Consider the following 23,299-nt stretch of genomic DNA (forward strand, 5'->3'; position numbering starts at 1 on the left):
GAGCAACAAACCATTTTCACTTGGCGGTCCGTCGTTTTACTGAGTAAAAATATCGTTTTCCTTTGGAGATCTGGCGTTTACCCAGTGTAACAATACATTTTCACTTGGCCATCTATCTTTTCCTAGAGTAACAAAACCGTTTTCATTTGGAAATCTGACAAACACGCCTGCCAATTTGGTATTTGTTGTATTGACGACAGTTGAAATAGATTACAACGAACAGTGACGGAAATATACACGGACTACCGGTTTCAGAGTATTCCCGCATCGGTCGTATCACATCAATATCATCGGTTAACCACATGAAATGCGCTATTGTACATCGAAATGCATGTTTTGGAAAATTGGACAATAGGCTTCGATAGGTCTGTGATGTCCGGGTTCGTGCTTTGGATTGTCCAGAGTCAAAATGTCTGAATTAAACACACCTCGTCGATGGTTGGTACGTGGATAACGGTGTTCGGCAAACGGTTGGATTTATGTCACCCATCGCGATAACAATTCCGAGTCGAGTTTTCACCCACATGTTTACTATATTGTATCTTTATTGGTCAATGTATGTCTCGACATTCAGTTTGAAATCGGAAACCCTGATAAAGTACGTAACCGGATCCGGATATCAAATCTGAATCGATAAACCAACGAAAAATATTCAAGTAAACATGTTACACCCTGTGTTTCCACGAAAAAATACCATCCACACACACGTCGCGCTTGTTTGCCCACACAAGTATACGCGTAAATAGAGGGGGGCTGTAAGACATTACATGCAATGTGTTGGCTGTTGGTATACAAACATCGGGGAGTAAGCCTTCGATCAACAGACATTATCATAGCCACTAATTTTGATGCAGATCGAATGTCATCAAGCACCCCCGATAACAATGTCATACCAATAAGACACATTGCAATGACTCTGAGTCCGCGCTATTACATCGATATTTCGACACCGTTCACTGATTAATTCGATGGTTTCATCGCGTTGTAACATCACAAGATAGTTTTGACCCTATCTCCTGACAGATCACCCAGATCGCTAGTGACTGGATACATCGGTCAATATCCGTCGTGTTGTCGACACCGAAGTTCTCTGCTGAGACTACAGCGTTTGACCAATGTGAACTATCGAAGTATGGGTGCTCGAAATGATTGCGAAAACTATCAGTCTATCAGTCACGATGCATGTATGTCGCTATTCCTACATAACGACTCCGGATAAATATCGCGAACAGTGATTCTGCAAAATTCGGACTGATACTACGATCCAATAAGGTGTGTTTCTGTGGAATGAAGACTGCAATCGTACACCACAATAGTACACTACCTCGTGATTTCACACGCAATCATAAAACACACCATCGTAAGGGTCCAGTTCGTCCGGCGACATTTCGAAACGGTCATCGCCACAAGAGATCGAGGTTGCTCTCGTCATATCGAGGAACATTTTGAAACAGTATCGTCACAAGGCTATTGACGTCGATTCAGTTGATCATATCGAAGAACATGTCAATCCGTTTTATAAAGTACCGTTTTTCAAGTCCCCACACCATAGTGTTACGACACAGACATGATGCGACGGTGGAAATAATAAAACACGGAAGGCACACTTTGGTGTTATTTGACATGGATTTTACACCCGACGAACCTCACATTCGAGCGATGCATTGGAATGACGCTTGTATTATTGATGTCGAAGGAACAGAAGTGTATCGATTTATCGGTTTCGTACATATCCAACAAAAATCTGGGTATATGATTGGGCACGGTTCGCATATTTGACTGTGAACGCTCTATTGATATATGTTGTACAGTTCACTTTCACAACCAATGGTAGTCGTGCGAATAACCATGTTACGGTTCGATGTTTGTGTGTCTGTATGTCATCCTTCAGATCGAATTTACAGACTCAAAGTCATTGCAATGTGTCTTATTGGTATGACATTGTTATCGGGTGTGATGACATTCGATCTGCATCAAAATTACCGGCTATGATAATGTCTGTAGATCGAAGGCTTACTCCCCGATGTTTGTATACCAACGCATTGTATGTAATGTCTTACTATAGATAACTAACCTACCGTAGGTTAGTTATCCATAGTCTTACAGCTCCCCTCTATTTACGCGTATACTTGTGTGGGCAAACAAGCGCGACGTGTGTGTGGATGGTATTTTTTCGTGGAAACACAGGGTGTAACATGTTTACTTGAATATTTTTCGTTGGTTTATCGATTCAGATTTGATATCCGGATCCGGTTACGTACTTTATCAGGGTTTCCGATTTCAAACTGAATGTCGAGACATACATTGACCAATAAAGATACAATATAGTAAACATGTGGGTGAAAACTCGACTCGGAATTGTTATCGCGATGGGTGACATAAATCCAACCGTTTGCCGAACACCGTTATCCACGTACCAACCATCGACGAGGTGTGTTTAATTCAGACATTTTGACTCTGGACAATCCAAAGCACGAACCCGGACATCACAGACCTATCGAAGCCTATTGTCCAATTTTCCAAAACATGCATTTCGATGTACAATAGTGCATTTCATGTGGTTAACCGATGATATTGATGTGATACGACCGATGCGGGAATACTCTGAAACCGGTAGTCCGTGTATATTTCCGTCACTGTTCGTTGTAATCTATTTCAACTGTCGTCAATACAACAAATACCAAATTGGCAGTTGTGTTTGTCAGATTTCCAAATGAAAACGGTTTTGTTACTCTAGGAAAAGATAGATGGCCAAGTGAAAATGTATTGTTACACTGGGTAAACGCCAGATCTCCAAAGGAAAATGATATTTTTACTCAGTAAAACGACGGACCGCCAAGTGAAAATGGTTTGTTGCTCAGGGAAAAAAATATATTTCCAAGTGAAAATGGTTCGTTGCTCAGGGAAAAAATATATTTCCAAGCGAAAAAGGTTTGTTACCAAGGGAAAAAATATATTTCCAAGTGCAAAAGGTTTGTAACCCAGGAAAAAATAGATTTCCAAAGGAAAAGGGGTTTGTTACTCTAGGAAACGATAGACCCCCAAGTGAAAATGTATTGTTACTCTGAGTAAACGATAAATCTCCAAATAACAATGGTATTTTTTACTCTGGTAACGGCTGATCTCCAGGTGAAAATGGTAATTTTACTTGGGTAGGTATCGTATGTTTAGTGTCGTTGGTATTGTTAAACGTCGTCGCCGGTAGCCGTTGGTATACTATTACGAGTGTGAAAAGGATTTACACGCCCTGTGCAGAGTATCGCGATAGTGAATATATTTTCGCGTGACGAAACAAGATCGCTGTTTAAATGTTAATTTCGATTACCGAGTTGCTGTACAATAGAGATGACTCTACATTAGACCGTGCTGTGTACTTCGATTAAAACCACCAGACCACATGTAAATCTATTCGCACAACTCGACGATGTTGATATAGTGTTACTAAAATTAATTATTACCTATTTACACAACATAAAAATAACAATTCATGTCGTAGTAAGTAAGTTTCTTGAACTCTTGCTTGATGAAAACGAATGGTGACGGGTGCTTTTGTGTTTGAGTGAAAAATAATTATTTAGAGTAGTGACATTTTGTGACCAACGAATGCAAATCGATCATGATATTACAATATACGCTTTCGTCAACATAACGACTTGGCGTAGAAACACTTTCACGTTTTTTGAATAACTGGGTTCTCGAGACTTGTTACTTGTACGATGTACCGTTGGTGTGCAAACTATAACGACCATTTTGTATGATAGTATGTTCTAGTTGTATTGTTGTGAGGACAGCCATGTGATGACTCAGCACTTTTCGTTAGCAAAGTAGATTGATTTGTGTGTAAGATGTAAGCACCGTAACTAGAAAACATATGTACTCTATTGTTGGAGTAGCTGATTTATTGCTATGACATGGGTATATCCTGAAGCCTTGGTTGGTTTGTTGTCTTACGAAAGATGACGCGACCTCGGTGTCGTAAATTGTGTTAACTAAACCCGGATGGATACCACAATTGCGCTGGACTTACACATGGTATTCGCATACTGTACACTTACAAACTTTTGTGTAAACAACTCTGATGTTTCTGTTAATACTAGTTCTGTGTTGAACTATTTGATTATTAAGACACATGAACATCCATTCAGACAATAAAGGTCTTGAGGTATCGAAACAGCTTGAAAGCGTCACCAATCATTGTACAGGTTCGTGGCATGGGAATATCGAGTATTTTCGTGTACCATGAATATATTTCATATACCTTTGGTAAGAAATGAGTTGCGTGGGGTAATCATACACAACCTACAAAAGTTAAACTTGTAGCGTTTGATTGCCTACTTTTTATTAATGTCTTTGTGATGTTAAAAGACGGCTGAGTTTGCATTTACATTAAGCGGAGAAACTCGAGTAATATGAGTATCGATATGAGTGGTATATTATTTTTCGCCATATGCAACCAATCTTCTAAGCATAACTTGTCAAAAATTTATCATGTCATAGAAACGCCGGTTGTTACGAATTCGAAAGAAATGTACTTCGATTATCACGATGATGGAAATTAAGATCAACGCAGTATTTCGGAGGTGGGTGTGTATCGTTTGGTAAGTTCACCAATCACTAAATTTCGGTTAGTTAAACGATACATTTACAAGTTTACCGAAATCTTGATTTACAAATAACAGCTTGATGATGTAAAGCTCAACCACTCAAATGTGTTCATTGCAAAGTATTTGACACAAACAAAATATCGAATGGAGACCAAGACATTGGTTTCATTTCCGAGTGAGTGAAAATTGTTTTCTGCTGGACATGTATGATTTACATTTAGAAAAGCATACATTAAGCGACGCTGTTTCATATCCGATGAGTGAGTGGAATTTCTTAGGGGTTTGATTTAGCTAGTTAATTACCGGTGATTCAATCACATACAAGTAAAGTATTTAGTGAGTGAGTATTGTGATGACATTTACTTTGACGAATGACAATGGGAAAATTTCCAATTTCTCTGATCGTGTGCGTTGCACAAATAGTTCTAGTATGCAATCAGTGAACATCATCAACGACTTTCAGTAGTTTGGTTAGATGATGATAATTATTCTGGAGGCTCAAATCGATATCACTACTACGAACAGCAATACAAACACATTTTTGTAGATTTCAGTGTAGCACATACTTGGATTTTATTGTTGTTATGAGTTTTGTATCAACCAAATCTGTTGAATAGGATGTATCCAACAAGCATACCTCTATTTACTTTCGTGATGATCAAAGTCTTGGGGTGTAACCTCGTAATGTTTTACATTTCATGCATTCGACAGAGAGTGTGAACAGAGTTTAACACGGATTAAATGACGCCGCCCGGAGTCTAAAGTGATTTATTCGTAATGTGTAAGGTGAGTGTGTTTCAATTCACTGTCACAGATTCTGACAATAAAGTATTGCACCGGTTGTTAACCAGCAAACGGAATTGTTGTTTTATCTTTAGTCTTGGTAACTGAAACAATTACATTTGTAAAGTATTTTCTGATATCCGCGATACGCAGAATGATTTGTACCAAGGTGAATAATTTTCCAATCAAGAACATTTCAGACAAGTATAGTTTTACAACTCAATATGTTAATAGCCATGGTAGTGAAAAGTTTGTTGCTGTCATAATAACCTTCACCACAACGACGGGTCTAATTAACGCGAATAATTTAATAATCAAGTCATGATAGACCATTACAAAATCCCATATGTCAAATCGATGTGACAATCCGTATGTTCACATCACGATCATTTTTGATATAACACCTGCGTTCGATTGTAAGAAATGAATTCTCAACTACGATGGTCAGACTTTCAAATTTCCAGAGGTGGTCAGTAACGAAGTACTTCTACTTTTTCGAAGTACTCAAGTAGTTTTCCTCTACTTCTGTTACTTACTCAAGTAGATCTGATTTTCGCTACTTCTACTTCTACTTCGTAATATTTTGTGATCTACTTACTTACTTTTCGCTATTTTCAGTTTGTCAAGTAGAAGTAGTTCAATCTTCCAATCAGGAAGATAACCTGAGGTATTTCGGGGCCGTTTTCACGAGTATCAACATATAATTTTCATAAAAGTTTATAAAGCCCAGAATTTTCGTCGCACTTCGCGTCCAGTGCTGGATACGGAGTAACCAGTATGATTTCACGAAGTATCGGTGAATATAATTTTGGTAGAGGGTTGGCGTTGCTCCGTTCACACCACATTGCCGCCATTCGTCCATATCAAATAATTCATCACAGTATATATGGCTCATCATAACGTTTGAAACTGATGTTTCGCAATCTAGCATTTACTTGTCATATCGTAATCTAGCATGTCCATTGTCCATGGCGTGTCCAAATCTCGAAAAGTGGACTCTGATATTTTTTTAGTTTCAGAGCTATTTAGCATACCACCTTTGAAAATTTCTGGACTAAAAACATGAAATACATGTTCTGCTTTCAGAAGTAGTATTTATATTTCACTTTCAATTCCCAGTATCATATACTTTGAGTTATAATTATTATCAGTTCTTTTGTCTGGATAACATACATGTTTAAGTATAAAAGCAAGTGTAGTAATCCCTTTAATTTCTGGAAATAAAGCTACACAATATGGCATTTTTACGGTCCACCATATTTTTTATTTACGTTTACTAATCGCGCAAAGTGTTTACACCGTATTCCATACAACTTCTCCGTATTGCTCTTCGACTAAACTACAGACCTTGTAATATGGGGAACGGCGTCATATCATGCTATTTTCTAAAACGTGCTGTTCGAGAAAACAGTGCATTAGCATCGCATTTTCGTATCAATACTATCATTTTCATCCCATCATGTGGACGAATACTTATGCTATCGAAAATTGGATACCTGTTGGTATGCATCAATATGAATCAAGCTCGTCACCTTTCGCATAGCTCAATTTGCACCTTTTTACAATCCATGTGAACGAATTAGGATCGTTTTCATAACTACTTACTTACTTGAGTACTTTTAAAGTCAGTAAATTCTACTTCTACTTCAAGTAGTTTTAGGTTGCTCATGGAAGAAGTACTTCTACTTGTACTTGAGTAGATTTTTTTCGTCGCTACTTCTACTTCTACTTGAGTAGATTTCTTGACTACTTTGACCACCTCTGCAAATCTCGTATACTCAAACATATTACTCTCGTACACCGAGAAGTAATTACTTTTGTCTTACAAAATATACCACATAGTAATTTCTTTGTCTTGCGGAATAGTAACGACTTTTACAGTTGAACAAAAAAGATGAGTTGGTGGTATATGCCTAAAACCGAACTTGATATGTTTGTGGGTTGTAGTGATTACTTGCGTAGTCTTGTCTACTTTTCGTACGGACATTTTTTGCTTTGGTTGGGTGAGTTACAAACGGATTGACTTGACAAGGTTTTTGTATTTCACTTTTTTGCTTATGGTAAGATGTTAAAATGTTGAGATGTCATAGTGATAGTATTTCTGAAACTCTCTTTGACAAACGTAAAGACAGACCGCGAATAGAGTTGTAATGTTTCATTACTTGTTTCAAATCAATGTGCGTATAATCTCGAAATGTGACTGGGTGAAAGTTGGTAGTCATGTTTGTCAATGTATTTCCATTCAGACTATGTCAAAGTCCTAATATTTCATTTTGGATTATCTGAATTTACTTTTAGTACATCCTGCAAATAGATTCGGATGCGGCACTATAACATTTTTGATAATAAGGACTCAAGGATTTTCAATCAACAATACCTGAATTTTTTGGTAATGCTAGAGTTGGCAAATGATTAGTTGCGTGTTTTTGTTAAGAGTTTGATTTCATGTGGATAAAGACAATAACTGTATAATGCACATACTTGTGATTCTTGATTCTTGTAGAGTTATAGTTGGTATTGATTCTATAGGTGTGAAAACAGCGGCGCGGAATGTGCGAATAATTCGATGTGGCTGAAAGTCGTCGTCAGTAATATTCAGGTTACGGTCGAATCAAAAGATCACGTTAAAAAGATTTCTCAAAATAATTAGAATTGTACCGAATTAACACATTCAGATACGAATCAACTTGAGCTGTGTAGTAAGTTTCATTTCAAGTTGACAAATTGACACATTACTTGTATATTCGCATGATTCTTATCATACAACTAAAGTCAACCACGTTCCGAAGTGTCAAAACATATAGCGACCGCCAGAAAGTGTCAAATTGTTGGTTTACCAATCACCGTCTGCGACGGCTCTGTGACAAACTAATTACGGAAATATTACCTTGTGAGCGAGCGGTATGTCTGTAACACCGAATCATGAGCGATCGCTATGTCTGGAGTATTACCCTGTGAGCGATCGTAGGATTTTGAAATTATTTCACACCTTTTTGAATAAGCGTTCACTTCACAAAGGATTAGGGTTAGAGCAAAAATAAGTGACAATTTGTCGCTATTCAAGTTACCGACACTGACGGTCTGTTATTCGTTACTTATTAAATCTTACGAGTGAAATCAAGTTCTGTGACAAACTGCTTACGAATATTTCACTGCGTGAGCGATCGATATGCCTGTAACACCAAGTCGCGAAAGATGGTTATGTCCGAGACATTATCTTGTCACCGATCGCGGGGTTTCGCAAACTATTTCACACCTATTTGAAGTGTTAGTTTGTGAACGCGGCTATTGTTGATATTCGAATCGCCGTCTACGCCGGCTCTGTGGCAAACTAATTACCAAAACATTACCATTCGAGTAATTCCTAGATTTTGCAAACTATTTCACACCCTTTTTGGTGAAAGTACGACCACCCGCAGTCTATACCCGAAAGTACGAAGTACCGCCGCGGTCATAAGCCACCACACGAGAGATGTCTATACCCGAAAGTACGACATGCCAACAACGAAGCCGCGTGCGACCGATCCCTATGCTGAAAAGGGTTACCGTGCGACCACAAGACACAATAGCCGCTTGCCACCCCCGCCATAATACATAAGAGCCGCTTGTCACCCCGGGTTTCTCAGCCGCTTGCGACCCCCGCCGTAAGACATAAGAGCCGCTTGCCACCCCCGCCATAAGACGCAATAGCCGCTCGCCACCCCCGCCATAAGAAATAAGAGCCGCTCGCCACCCCCGCTTTCCCAGCCGCTTGCTACCGCCGCCATAAGACATAAGAGCCGCTTGCCATCGCACCCATAAGACGCAATAGCCGCATGCCACCGCTGCCATAAGACATAAGAGCCGCATGCCACCCCCGGTTTTCCAGCCGCATGCGACCGCACCCATAAGAGCCCCACCCACCTCACGAGCGATCATACTAACTACTGATGTGGACGAATGTTTAGGCTATCGAAAATTGGATACCTCTTGGTATGCATCAATATGAATCAAGCTCGTCACCTTTCGCATAGCTCAATTGGCACCTTTTTACAATCCCTGTGAACGAATTAGGATCGTTTTCACCACTACTTACTTACTTAAGTACTTTTTCAGTCAGTCAATTCTACTTCTATTTCAAGTAGTTTTAGGCGTCTTATGAAAGAAGTACTTCTACTCGTACTTGAGTAGATTTTTTCGTCGCTACTTCTACTTCTACTTGAGTAGCTTTCTTGACTACTTTGACCACCTCTGCCCATTTTACATTCTGTGTGTCTTGATCAGATGAAATTACAATCTGACGAATATTTGATCAATAGTAATCAGGAGTCAGCCCTCAAGTTTACCCAATGATATAGAATAGAATTAAATAATTGAGTTTACCGGGTCACGATCTGACATAGAATAGATAACAGATAACTAAGGTAAACCGGTAAACCGTTAAACTTGTAAACCTTAGTTACCTATAAACATAGCGGAGATAGCGTCGTGAGTAAGCGTCGGCACCATCCAAGCAGGCGGCGCGGACGCTTAACTGTCCTCCTTTTTTAAATTTTGTCCTCTTTTTTAGAATTTTGGCTGAATATAGGGCAAAATTCGATCGAGATGCAGTAAATCGGCACTGAAGTAACGCTCCGGCGTCTGTTATTTCGGGAGCTGCGCCGGAAAGTTGACCTTTTTTTAGTCAACCAACGGAGTATGAAAGAACATCTGTATTTCGGGAGTTGAGCCGGACGGTTTACCTTTTTTGGGTCAACCAACCACAAAGCCGGGAAAAAATTACCATTTTTCCGAATTTCACCTCACAATTCTAAGTCTGAAAATTTTGAAAAAGTGTTTTTTCCCGATTCCAAAATATGGTAACCCAGCTATAAAAAGAGATCCGCTCGCATGACTCCAAACATGGAAGAGAATCTTTGAAGCTACATTTATTGTCAGCATAAATCGGTTGTATCTTATATTGTTTACGTATCTATAGTGCAACTGCAACATAATGACTTCTATACCTTCTTCTGTTACGTTGAGCGCCATTGAACATATAATTACAATTTCTTGGTTTGTTCTAAGTGCATTATTTCGACTGTGTTATTATGTTTTAGTAGTATTAAATCGGCTGTCATTGCAAAAACCTCAAATTCAAATAAAAATACAATTTTGCAAAAATTGACAACAAGCATGACCAATTAAGCTACCATCGAAATTAGTTCCATTGTCCACAATAATGATCAAATGGTAGCATAATTAAATATGTCATGAAGAAAAAACTTGACCTAATTGAAAAAATGGTGCATTTTTAAGTTCAGTGCAAAAAATTGATCCAAAAACAGTTGAAACATCTTTGTCCTTTTAAAATTAATTTTCAAACGCAGCGCAGTGTTAGTGTTATCAATGATAATTATAGTTTCGGTACTCATTTTCAATATTGAACCTTGATTGGCCGTACCGCAGCATACGAAACATATATATAGTAGAGGCTACAAAGCTTCGAACGTTATTGGAAATAGCACATTTCCGTGGTCATATGATCACCCCACAACATTGTCACCAAGTGCAATGAAATCGGTATGGTCAAAAAATACCAAATTATCTATAACGTGAAAGATAACAGGCATTATACTCTTTGTGATGGCATAAAAGGTACATATTTGAACTTTAACATATTACATTGTGTTACGACGTCATAACGAGTGATACTCAATTACTTTACTCGAAGCATACGTGAATCAGAATCGAATCACTCAGGTACTCCATTTTGCCCAGCCCTACTGGTGACCATATGTTTGGCACCATCCTATACGCATGTGAGCAGATAACATTTGGCGCACCGTACGAATTCCATGTATTAGTGCTACCAATACGTCACGAGTTTCCGACTGGGACGTAACATTTGACTGATATTTATGGCTCTTTGGGAGTTACATTTGGAAATTATGGGTCAATATGCCTCTTCGGTCGAAAAAGGTTCTCGACCCCTATTTCTAAGGTGGCGACCAAAGATTATTCTTTGGCTTCCTGTGGCCATGCTGTAGCTTATATTATGGTATGCGCACCAGGAAAAGTTGGAACATCCGAGTTTTTGAGCGTATGTCGTGTGACATTGGACCCACCCGGTGGGGACCGATGATACGCTCGAGCAACGAATTTAGAACGTTCATAAATAATAATTTTTTAAAGCCGAATATTCATGTATATCCGCGGTAGGTATAGAGCTTGTATCAGAGTTTTGGGCCAGCAAAAGATCTGCTGTTATCGACTGAACATTTGGGGGCCAGAGATCATATTGAATTTTTGATCCATCAGTACCACATCATCATCATCATCATCATCATTGGTTTATTAGCAATTTTATCAGTTCCATACACTACAAAAATGCGATACAATGAAAAGATAGGAAGGTGTAAAAGCGACTTGCAGTAGGCCTACTCTGTGGAATCAGACCCCCACCTTGCCCTAGGCAATGTAACGAGGAGACATGCACATTGCACACTGAATGAAAAGTAAAAGAAGATAGTATTGAAAAGAGCAAGCGACAAAATTGGGGCGGCATGTCATGGAAGGCGAGATCGATAGGTCAGGTCGTGGTCCGATAATCTTGAGGATGGACTAGTATTTATTTAGTAGTAATTGCCTGTATTTCGACTGGAATGTGGATATGCTCGTCGACTGTCGCGTGGCCGGCGGGATACTGTTCAACACGTCAGGTCCGGCATATTTGATAGAGTGATGATCTTCTCGGTCGATCATATAATATTTGGACGACGTGAACCCGTGTGTGTTGTGTACTTTCCGCTTTTGATTCCAAGGTAAAGAAGTCATTGAAATATTCCGGGCAATGACCGCAGTGGAACTGATGATACATAAATTTGACTATTTCTAGTTTCCGCATATCTTCTATGTTTAGGACACCGTATCTCTTCAACAGCGACTTGTTTGATGGACAACCAGGCCCCTTTGGGACCCTAGCTAATACGGAGTACGTTATGTTGTAGATTTTGCAGTGGCTCGGGTGTAGTTTTACTGGCAGCCCCCCAACAGAGGATGCCATATTGTAACTTCGATTGGGTTAGGGATTTAACCCTTTTAAAATCGGATTGCGTATACGCAATCGATCAACTTCATATGGCCATATCTTTATTTGTCTATGTCCTAGAGCAGCGGTTCTCAACCGGGGGTCCGCGAAGCAATTTCAGGGGGTCCGCGAGACCTCTAAATTTTTATAACGCAATTTTTATTTTATTTTTGAACTTGAGAAAGCATGAGGCAGTTTCGCACTGTAGTATTATCACTGAGCTTCTAGCTGTCTACTTAGACAGATACCTTTACAAGTCGGACTCGAAGTGTATTACCAGCAGACACATGCTTGTCTGTCATCAAAACAATACGGAACCCATCGCTATGCTCAATCAAGCATATCATAACACCACATCTCCCTTTTTTAGTGGAAGAGACATCGACACTACTTACATTATATACAAGTGACAATACAGCAGCGATAACAATATATACAAGGTGACACTACCCCTGCAAGGTTAGCAAGAGCAGGGCATTTAAACTTAACAGACAGAGTCACCTGGGAGGTAGACTACTCCCAAGGTGTACAACAGGTTAGGGGATTATTCTGCCCCTGATCTTGAAACCTGTGTATGATCAATATTGCTCTATAAATCGTTGAGGCGGATTTCTAATTCTCGAGGATCGTCTCGCGGGATTCTCTCCGGTAGGTTCAGTTGAATCGCTGGCTTCTTGATGGTGTCCTGGTTTCTTCGACGCTACAAGACAATACTCAACCGGTTTATTCTGATGCGGAACAGATGGTTTTGGTTCCTCCGGGGGGTTGTACTTCCGTAAGTGTTTTCGGTTACGCCTCATTAGTCCATTGTTCGTTTCAACGATGATCGCTCTAGGATTTTCATACATCTCCTTGATGATACCCATTCTTTCGCAATCAGGAATGTATACATGGTCTCCAATTCAGTGGCGGCTCGTGACAATATCGGGTGGTGGGGCAAGGGCTGCAAGCGACTTTTTATCAAGATGACGTCACAATGGCGTTTTCCAACGTAAACAAGTAACTTAATGATGGTACGGTAACATGAATTTCCCGGCAACAGTGATTTTAACGTATGTGCCACGAGAGGTCCGCTGGTGAGCTGTGACTTGAAGTGTGGTAACTGCGTAAACGGCGTACGGAACAAAGATTCAACACGGTTCATGTTCGCATTAGACCTGACTAATTATCTGCAGAAATGGAAATGACTATAACTCGAGAGATAGCGTAAGCCTAATTGGAAAGGTCAACGAATTCGGACAGATACGCAATTGTTATCTCATAGATTGGGCCTGTCCTATTGAATCCAAAACATCATTGTAAAGGACTAAGAATAGCAGCCTCGGAAATTTGGTCTCGGTACAGCATAAGAGATTTTGGCCTTGAAACTGGAGACTGTAACACGACACATACGTTTTTATTACTGTCTTATAGGTCTGCTGCGAAATCGCCTTTGAAAAATATATTACCGAATAAATACGTGGATGAAAGCCCTAAACTTGGTACACTGTTACATGACATTATCGAGAAGTGGCCTCATGGCCCTTTTCGGTATGGTACACTGTCAAAATTAATGCGAACAGACCAACACCGAATTTTGCGTAAAATTTACTGAGGAATAGGCTGATCAAGTGACGGGGGGGTTGTACGCAAATGACTTGAAGGCCACAATTTCACGGTGAAATTGACATTGGAGAATATACGATCAAAGTAAATATTCGAATGCAAACTGAGAATGATATCATCATCTCACTTAACGTTACCGCAGATATACCGGCTTTTGCGTGAAATCCGCAATGTGTTGTAGGCTAAAGTGTCAGATCGGAGCACATCTTTACCATACTCGACCTTGATAACGAAATTACTGCCCTAATCATTGAGTGTCAACCTTGAGACTTGGCACAGCGTTCGATACTAAAATCAAGACATACCGTGCAAAAGCTTATGACGGATCTAGGTAAGGAGCATCGTTAAAATCAATAGAGACCAACACCGGCTTTGCGTATAATCTGTTAGCGATAAATGACGAGTCAGCTCTCACTCGAATTAGGAAACGAAATTACCACTAACACAGTTCAGTGACAAATTTAAAACTTGGTACAGCGTTCGATACTAACATTAAGACTTACCGTGCCAAATGTCATAACCGATCTCAGTATTGAACACCGTCAAAACCAATGGATACCAATACCGGCTTTTGAGTAAAATCTGTTTGCGATACATGACGGATCAGCACACACTCAACTTCGGAAACGGAATTACTACCCTAAACTTTAAGTAGAAACCCTGAAACTTGGGGCAGTGTTAAATACCACCATCACGACATGACATAACAAGTTTCAAGAGTTTTCATGGTGTGAAACCCCATTAAAATCGACCTATACCAGCAAAGGTCGACAAACGCATATGACGGTAACAGAGTTCAGCTATAGATACGATTGTTACATCACACCTTAAGGGCACAGAGCTATCGTGCCCCGGTTGCTCGGTAATTTTATGAATAGGAGAGAGTAAATCACCGTTTCTTTATTGTGCGCGGTTTTGAGAGAATAGACAGTGAAAGCTTGTTATGAGCGCTACCGGGGCAAGCCCCGGCTAGGCGTTCGCAAAGCGAAAACACAGAAGAGAATTCGATTTTCGCATAGACTTCGCTATATATGGGCATTTACAAGCGAAAGGACAAGAAGTATACGATTTTCGCTGTGATTTCGGTTTATATAGATAGGTGTGCGTCTATAAATGGTAAAGAATTGTTATTGAACAGAATTTTAGGTGGGGCAATGCCCCAGTTGCCCTATAGGACGAGCCGCCACTGCTCCAATTCCGAATCTATTATTCTCAACCACACGATGTCTTTTATTGTAACTCGCAGCCATTTTCTGTCTATACTCCGTCTCCCTTTTTCGAAGATCTTCGGCATCAACAGTCTGTGGTCGTAGCTGGTCAGGATGACAAATCACCTTTGTCTTCAATCTGCGCCCCATGCTCAATTGGGCGGGCGATAACCCAGTGTGCAATGGCCTGTTCCTATAGTTCAGTAGCGTCAGATAGACATCATCTGTTTTCTTGAGCAGGGCCTTTATAGTTTGCACTCCTCTCTCGATGAAGCCATTGCCCTGGCTATATTTCGGAGAAGAGGTGAGGTGCTGAAAATTCCAGGCTCTGGAGAACTGAGAAAATTCAGAGGAAACGAAGACCGAAGCATTGTCCGTAAGCAAAACATCACAGATGCCATGATGAGAGAACACATTCTTGAAGTTAGAAATTGTGTCCCGTGACGAGATCGTTTTCTTTACTGAGAACAGTTCTATGTCTCTGGAGTAGTAATCCATGATCAAAAGGTAGTACTTGTCATCCAGTTGGAAAAAATCAGCAGCAATTCTAGCCCATGGGCGTGTCGGAAATTCGGTCCCCATCATCGGTTCAGTTCGATCTCGTCGATGCTTTTCACAGCGGTTGCAGTTGAGTACTGCATGTTCAATGTCTTTTGAATAACCCGGCCACCAGCAAGCTTGTGCTGCAAGTTGTCTGGTCTTGGTTATTCCAAGGTGCGATTGGTGAAGGTGCTTCAGAACATCTTCGCGCAACGGCGGTGGTATGACGAGTCTGTTGCTTTTTAGCAAGAGATTGTCATGTACTGTTAACACGTCTCTGAGATTCCAGAAGATACGCATCCGGTTTATTCTGATGCGGAACAGATGGTTTTGGTTCCTCCGGGGGGTTGTACTTCCGTAAGTGTTTTCGGTTACGCCTCCTTAGTCCATTGTTCGTTTCAACGATGATCGCTCTAGGATTTTCATGCATCTCCTTGATGATACCCATTCTTTCGCAATCAGGAATGTATACATGGTCTCCAATTCCGAATCTATCATTCTCAACCACACGATGTCATTTCGATGGCGTGGGTTCGAATCCCACCGCTGCCACCATGTAGTATTATCACTGAGCTTCTAGCTGTCTACTTAGACAGATACCTTTACAAGTCGGACTCGAAGTGTATTACCAGCAGACACATGCTTGTCTGTCATCAAAACAATACGGAACCCATCACTATGCTCAATCAAGCATATCATAACACGACACGCACCACAATTGCAAAAACCTCATGACTCATATCATAATAATAATCGTCTGACATGAACTATCGTGGTGTGGAAATTCATTTTCATTGCCAATTTTCCAATAACCTGCTGATACAAACATATTGCTGTTTAAAGACGTTTTGTTGATGTTTGTGGAGAAAATAAAACCCTGAAATTCACATCACCAGTTATATTGGTATGCGTCCTTGTCTTGTTAATGTTCAATAGGGCTCTTCAAAAATGACTATTTTTCTCAAATCGTACAGGCTACTTGATAAAATTGTTATTTTACCTAATTTAAGCCTACACACAAAATTTGGTTCAATTCAAGGCCAGCCAGTAACCGCTTTGCTACAGGAGAAGAAAGTTTCTATTTATTATATAAAAATAAATAATAAAAAATTTGAAAATTTTCTGTTCACCCCATGAAAGTGTTAAGCTGTCTATAGAAACGATGCTCACCAAATTTCGTTCAATTCCAACCACTGGAAGCGGAGTTATTGCCGTCGAAAAATTTGGATTTGAATAAAATAGTATTTACGGTGAAAAATTCTTTGTTTATTTATTATAGTTCTGCTCACCGTAAATACTATTTTATTCAAATCCCAATTTTTCGACGGCAATAACTCCGCTTCCAGTGGTTGGAATTGAACCAAATTTGGTGAGCATCGTTTCTATAGACAGCCTAACACTTTCACGGGGTGAACAGAAAATTTTCAAATTTTTTATTATTTATTTTTATATAATAAATAGAAACTTTCTTCTTCTGTAGCAAAGCGGTTACTGGCTGGAATTGAACCAAATTTTGTCTGTAGGCTTGAATTAGGTAACCTAACAATTTTATCAAGTAGCCAGTTTGATTTGAGAAAAAAAGTCATTTTTGAAGAGCCCTAATGTTCAATTGTTCATGGTCGAAAATGTTTGCTCGTAAATATATATGTAAAGTAAACCCGAACGGAACAAGTCGTTTCATGACAGTCTTTCTCGGGTTGGAAAACTTGAATCCATATTTTGGCGCATAAAATTTCTCTATACTTTTAGATTAGGATTTCACTTTGACGGTAGAAGCTCTCTGCAGGCCGATCAAAATGCCGTCGCGGGCCGAATCCGGCCCACGGTCCGTATGTTGCCCGTGCCTGCGCTATAGATGCTGGACGTGATATGCTCATAAAATATATATTTCTTCATTTTGGTGCCATAAATGTTGCGATCACGCCAAAAGTATCGTCGGAAGCGTTATGCGTTAATATTGCATTAGCCTCCATCCAGGCGCGTAGCCAGCCGAAAAATAAGGGGGGGGGGGGTTTGAAATGAAAGGGGGGGGGGTCGATTTTTTCCGAATTTTGTAACATAGCATCGATTCGTTAGGGTTAAGTACATGTGATGCGTAAATAACGATTATAAAACATTCCCGTGTTGGCGATTATAGGCGTATGATAAGCTTGTCGACGAGTCCGGAAGTGCTGTTAATTAACGACTCCCTGATCTGTCGTGAACAATCAAATACTCACTCGTCGAACATTTGAAAACACGCGCTTATCAACGCGCCGAACAATTAAATTCGCGCGCTTATCACAGCGTCCAACAATTAAATACGCCCGCTCATCAATGCGCCTTGCGTCTTACGTAGCCTCGGCGACGAATTGCGCAAGTAAAAATGTACGAGGTTTTATGGAATATGTTCTATAATAACGCCGATTTCAGGTGGCTCCAACCCTACCTCTTTTATAACTCAAGCCTACTGGACTATAACTGAAGACTAGTGGAAATCAATTACGCATGTACGTGTACGTACGCACGCGTCGAACATGATTGCGGACATTCGATGTCGTTCAGTTACGAGATGTCACTCTTTAATCACAATCGCTAATCAGCATATACTTAATCGCATTTTATCCAAGCCATCGAGAAATAGGAGCCAAAGCATGGTAGGCCCAAGACGCGGTAGTTAGGCTAGCGATATCTTTAGTACTAGGCCTATTGAAGATGCGATTGTGTAGGCAAGCGAAGACATCGTGCACACCAAGCCAATGCAGATGTGATTGTGAAGGCCAGTGACGATATCGTGCGCACAGGGCCTATTGCAGATGTGATTATTCAAGCCAGCGGAATTAGGCTTGTTGGAGACGCGGTAAATCAGGCTAGTAATAATTGCCGAACGCGCGACAATGAATGACCTGATTTCGCAATCATCTCAGCGGGAGATCGTGTCGCGTTACATTGTGCACTGTGCAGTGCAATGCGCTGCGCATGGACGAATCTCGCTAATTAGCAATACGACTTCGTTAATTGGCCGCGCCTTTCGTTATTGGCCGCGCGCAATACTGATAATACAACTTATTGAATTGCAACCGAGTATTAGCGTCAGAGCGGTCATTTAAAAAGGATGAGGTTTCGCGTTAAAGGAGGGGGTTTCGCGTTTCTAAAGGGGGGGGTTTCGACCCCCGAAACCCCCCCTGGCTACGCGCCTGCCTCCATCTATCTTTGCGAAAATGGTATTCGGCACTCCTCGTTCATATCAAAACGAAGACGCGGATTTTCAAGACACGACCACGCACTTCAAGAAATACACAATGTAGCAGACCGCTGCTCCTTTTAATCCAATGTCCCTAGCTAACGCCAGGTATCTGTTATGACGGAAATATACCGTGCTCGTATTAGGATTTTAGTATATCATGACAACTTGTAGAACTCTACTATCTCTGCTAGTGTTGCGCAAGCTTCGTAAGCATTGTTACGCCAAACATAGTCCTAGCTAGAGTACTGCCTTTTTCCTGTCACTAGAACTTTACCAACCCGTTCTCATTGGCTAACGCATTACAATCACATTCATTGTTACGCATTTTTGGGTATATAAACCCACGTTTCTCTGTGACGGCCCTTGAGACTTGAGATTCATCGACGTACGCTTCTCTGCTGCAATACATCCGTACCGAGTGAAACTGTGGGTTAAGAAGTCGCCAACCTAAGACAGCCAGTCGCCAGTCAGCTATCTACTGGTCCAGGCACGACACAGACTTACTGTTACAACAAGCAAAATTAGCTTTAAAATAATAATAGTGCACCAATTTATACATAAGTAGTACGTTATTTTCAATAAGAATCATTATTTTACTGTTTATCACAAGCCTACAGTTCATATTTGCACAAGACAGATGAAGATTGCTCCATAATAGAGCTAAAATTGAACTAAAACTTGAGGGGGTCCGCGGCGGTCCGTGACGGTGAAAAGGGGTCCGCGAAGCCAAAAAGGTTGAGGACCACTGTCCTAGAGGCTTCATTTTTGTTCGTAGGGAAAGCTAGCAATGTTCTGATTTATATGATACCTAATTCGAAGGTATAAGGCATGATAATTTTCGAGCACCGACCATCTTACATGAGGAGTTCGGCCGAAAATACGCATGCAGAAAAAAGTGGTTATCACAAAAAATTTCCAGATATTTTCCGAGTGGGAAATCTTGTCAGACATTCTGCCAGAACATCAGAAGTCGACTTGTACGGTGTTCTGTGTAATTTTTCACCGTTTCAAACATCAAAACTTGTTCTTGGGAGTATTCTGAAGGGGTTTGGTAATTGTGGTCACGCTTCGGTGATTTTCCAGAACATAGTTAAGTTCGTGACCGAATATGAGTCATAAACTGGTTTACTATGCCTGCAAATGGCTGGATACGACAAGAGAAAGTATACCACGTTGTTTCATGCCATTAACTGGGCGGTAAGGGTCCGATCCGGGGTTGATCTTGAAGTTGACCATTGTGACCGTTTACTGACCACGCCCATATGTAAATATTTAATTATTTTTGATTTTTCGATATCTGGCGAGCGGCGTGGTTTACGGCCATGGTTGACGGCTTGTTTGAAACCAGGCAACGGTGGCTACGCACTCATGCATCATTTCTGTCTCTGAAGAGCTTCTTGGAGGTACAGAACTTCAATATACAATTAAATAGTATATTCATATTGAAATGAACCCGGATATTTTCGGCTGACACTCGTCAGGGGTAATCGTCAGCAACTAGTAGAGAATTGGAAAGAACATTGTATATCAACAATCGTATCACAAAATATGACGTCACCAGCATTTCTGTCTCTCTGGCGCTATCCTGGGGGTCAGTCTTGAAAAATGAGAGAAAGAAAGAGATTTTTTAGAGAAAAAGTTTGTTTATTTAATCTTATAAAAAACCTTAGACATGTCTTGGGGTGTCGATCGAGGGCGGAAACGGTAGAGGGATATAGTCCGCCCACTTTTAAACTGAAACAGCCCAGATGTAAGTCTTGCTGGGGTCACGGTATGAATTTGAAAAGTGATGGTCAGTTTCGCGAAAACTGACCAAATTTCAAAAGGGTTAAAGAGCATCAGAAGAACCAGGACCGTAACTGCCGCACCCCAAACCCACCATTTAGGGGGGCGAGCTCGAAGGGGCCCAAAATTATTTCGTGAATTAGCATAAATTATGGAGTATTTTTTGAATATTTATGCAACTTTTCACAAATTTTTCGCGTTAGGCGCGATTTCAAGTTGCAAAGTATCTTAATTTTGGGGTACTCTTCCCCCAAGAAAAAATACGCAACATTTATAGAAATGGGCATATCGGCGTTGGCCATTACCGGGCCACGATGCACCAAGGAATATAAAGTTTTACGCCATGTAACATGCGACTCCAAGAAGTGTGCCAGAACGATCGACAGCGAGAAAACCTTCGCCGAAAAGAACTGCCCTTATGCTGACCGAAAACTTCGTTTTATATACAAAATACATATATGTTTGATTAGGCGCCTTAATGACTGGCTCCAAATGTTCCTGTCTTGACAATATGAACCTCACAAGACAGGGAAAAATTATATGCCAGTGAAGAAATAACAATTTGAAATCGTGTGCGTCTTTTAGTTTAGTAGCCTACGTTTGGGCGATTCTATATTTTACCGAGCGAGATAGTGTAATGGTTATGCGTCCGGCTTCTCGATCCCCGGCCGGGTCATACCAAAGACTCGGAAATTGGTATCCGCAGCTATCCTGCTAGGCGCTCAGCAATCACGGATAGCATGGAGGAGAAAAAAAACGGGGGCGCAGACTAGATGACCTCATGGGGCCGTATCGCAACTCCGTCGTCAAAGCATCTCGATGGTGCAGGCGAAAAAGAATATCGTATCTCTCTCTCTCTCTCTCTTTGATATAGCAGACAGGAGGTTACAAAATAACATGATGTTACGGAGTCATACCAACGGGCCCTACAGTTTCCGTAACACCTCACTCAGCTCTACCGGTAAATCTGATTACGTGAGCAGAGAGGACAATATGCAATTCCCGATCTTATTGACCGATTTTATCATGAATTATGGAAAATTTTCGCGCTTCGCGCTGGCTCGCTAAGCAGTACGTCTAATTACGTAGCAAAAGCGAACAACGTGATTGGGGGTAGGTTTATCCCCCTATGGGAGCCCCAGACCAAAGTTTTTTGGGGGGCCTGACGAAGTGCTGTTTCGGTCCTGCCAACGGGTATACGCCCGAAGATGTTTAAATATTATTGAGGGGTCCTACCTTTTCAAACACACCTCACACAGCTCTGCCTGTAAATCTGATTACGTGGGCAGAGAGAGGATAAAAATTGATAGCAATATGTATGCAATTCCCGATCACATTGACCGATTCAATCATGAATTATAGAAATTTTTCGCGGTTCGCGCGTGCAGGCTTGAAAGGCTGACTCAGCTAACGATCCCCCATGTAGATGATAAGTAGCGTTATACAGTGTATAACCTCAGGAGGTTTATCATCACATGGGGCCCCAGAACCAACGTTTTTTTTTTTTTTGGGGGGGGGGCTGACGAAGTGCTTTTACGGCCCTGAGAATAACCCAGGTTGGCATAAGTGACTAGGGAAGTAGAACAGGCCGGACTTCGGTGATAATATATTATCTAGGGACTGAATATGACTCATCCAGAACATGTTCGAGTCCAGTAAAACCCCGAAATATTTGGCATTTTCTGCTTTGGAAACGGGCTGATGACCAGCGATTTTAACGGTTTGGGTTATTTCAGGGTTGTAACCAAGTCACAAGGCCCCGAGTCACAAGTCAATCTCTCTTTTATAGTCTTGACTCGAGTCAAGTCGAGTCATTTTCAATTCACCACCGAGACAAGTCCGAGTCCAAGTCATCGAGCAGGGGTTCGAGTCCGAGTCATTGTGGTGACCTGCTCAGTTTCCAGTTGAAGTCTTGTTAAAACCACTTTTAAAACTCCGTTTCGTGATATCGAATGCTTCGCATTTATATACAAATTTTCCTCACTTTTAACAGTGTCTGGTCGCATTTTCAAGTTCCAGTATCAATAGACGAAATCTAAATATGGTATGGTTACTTTACTATATTCTTCGAAATTACGAACGATGAAATGTCGGTCGTGGCCGTCTGAGTCTCGAGTCATATGACTTGATTCGAGTCATGCGCAATGACTCGACTCCAAGTCGAGTCAATATACACAGTTTGACTCGATTCGAGCCGAGTCATTTCCGTATTTTGAGAAAATGACTCGAGTCAAGTCGAGTCATCAGAAAATCGTGACTCGAGAGTATGACTCGAGTCATTACAACCCTGGGAGGATGCCGAACGACCATTTGCATCAACCTCGGCCGACTTCCTGATGTCACAGTCTTGTTCCCTTTGCTATATTTCTTCGTTGGGTTATTTTTGCCGCTAGAACCGCGACACGGGGACGAGGAGCCCGGCAGAATACCGCCAAAGGCGGGACTTGAACCCCGGGCCGCATGAGTAGATAGCGGCGACGCTCACCACAACGCTAGATCG

Source organism: Botryllus schlosseri, chromosome 6 (genome assembly GCF_051294905.1).
Source record: "Botryllus schlosseri isolate E-star chromosome 6, Bs_hap1, whole genome shotgun sequence".
Taxonomy (NCBI): domain Eukaryota; kingdom Metazoa; phylum Chordata; class Ascidiacea; order Stolidobranchia; family Styelidae; genus Botryllus; species Botryllus schlosseri.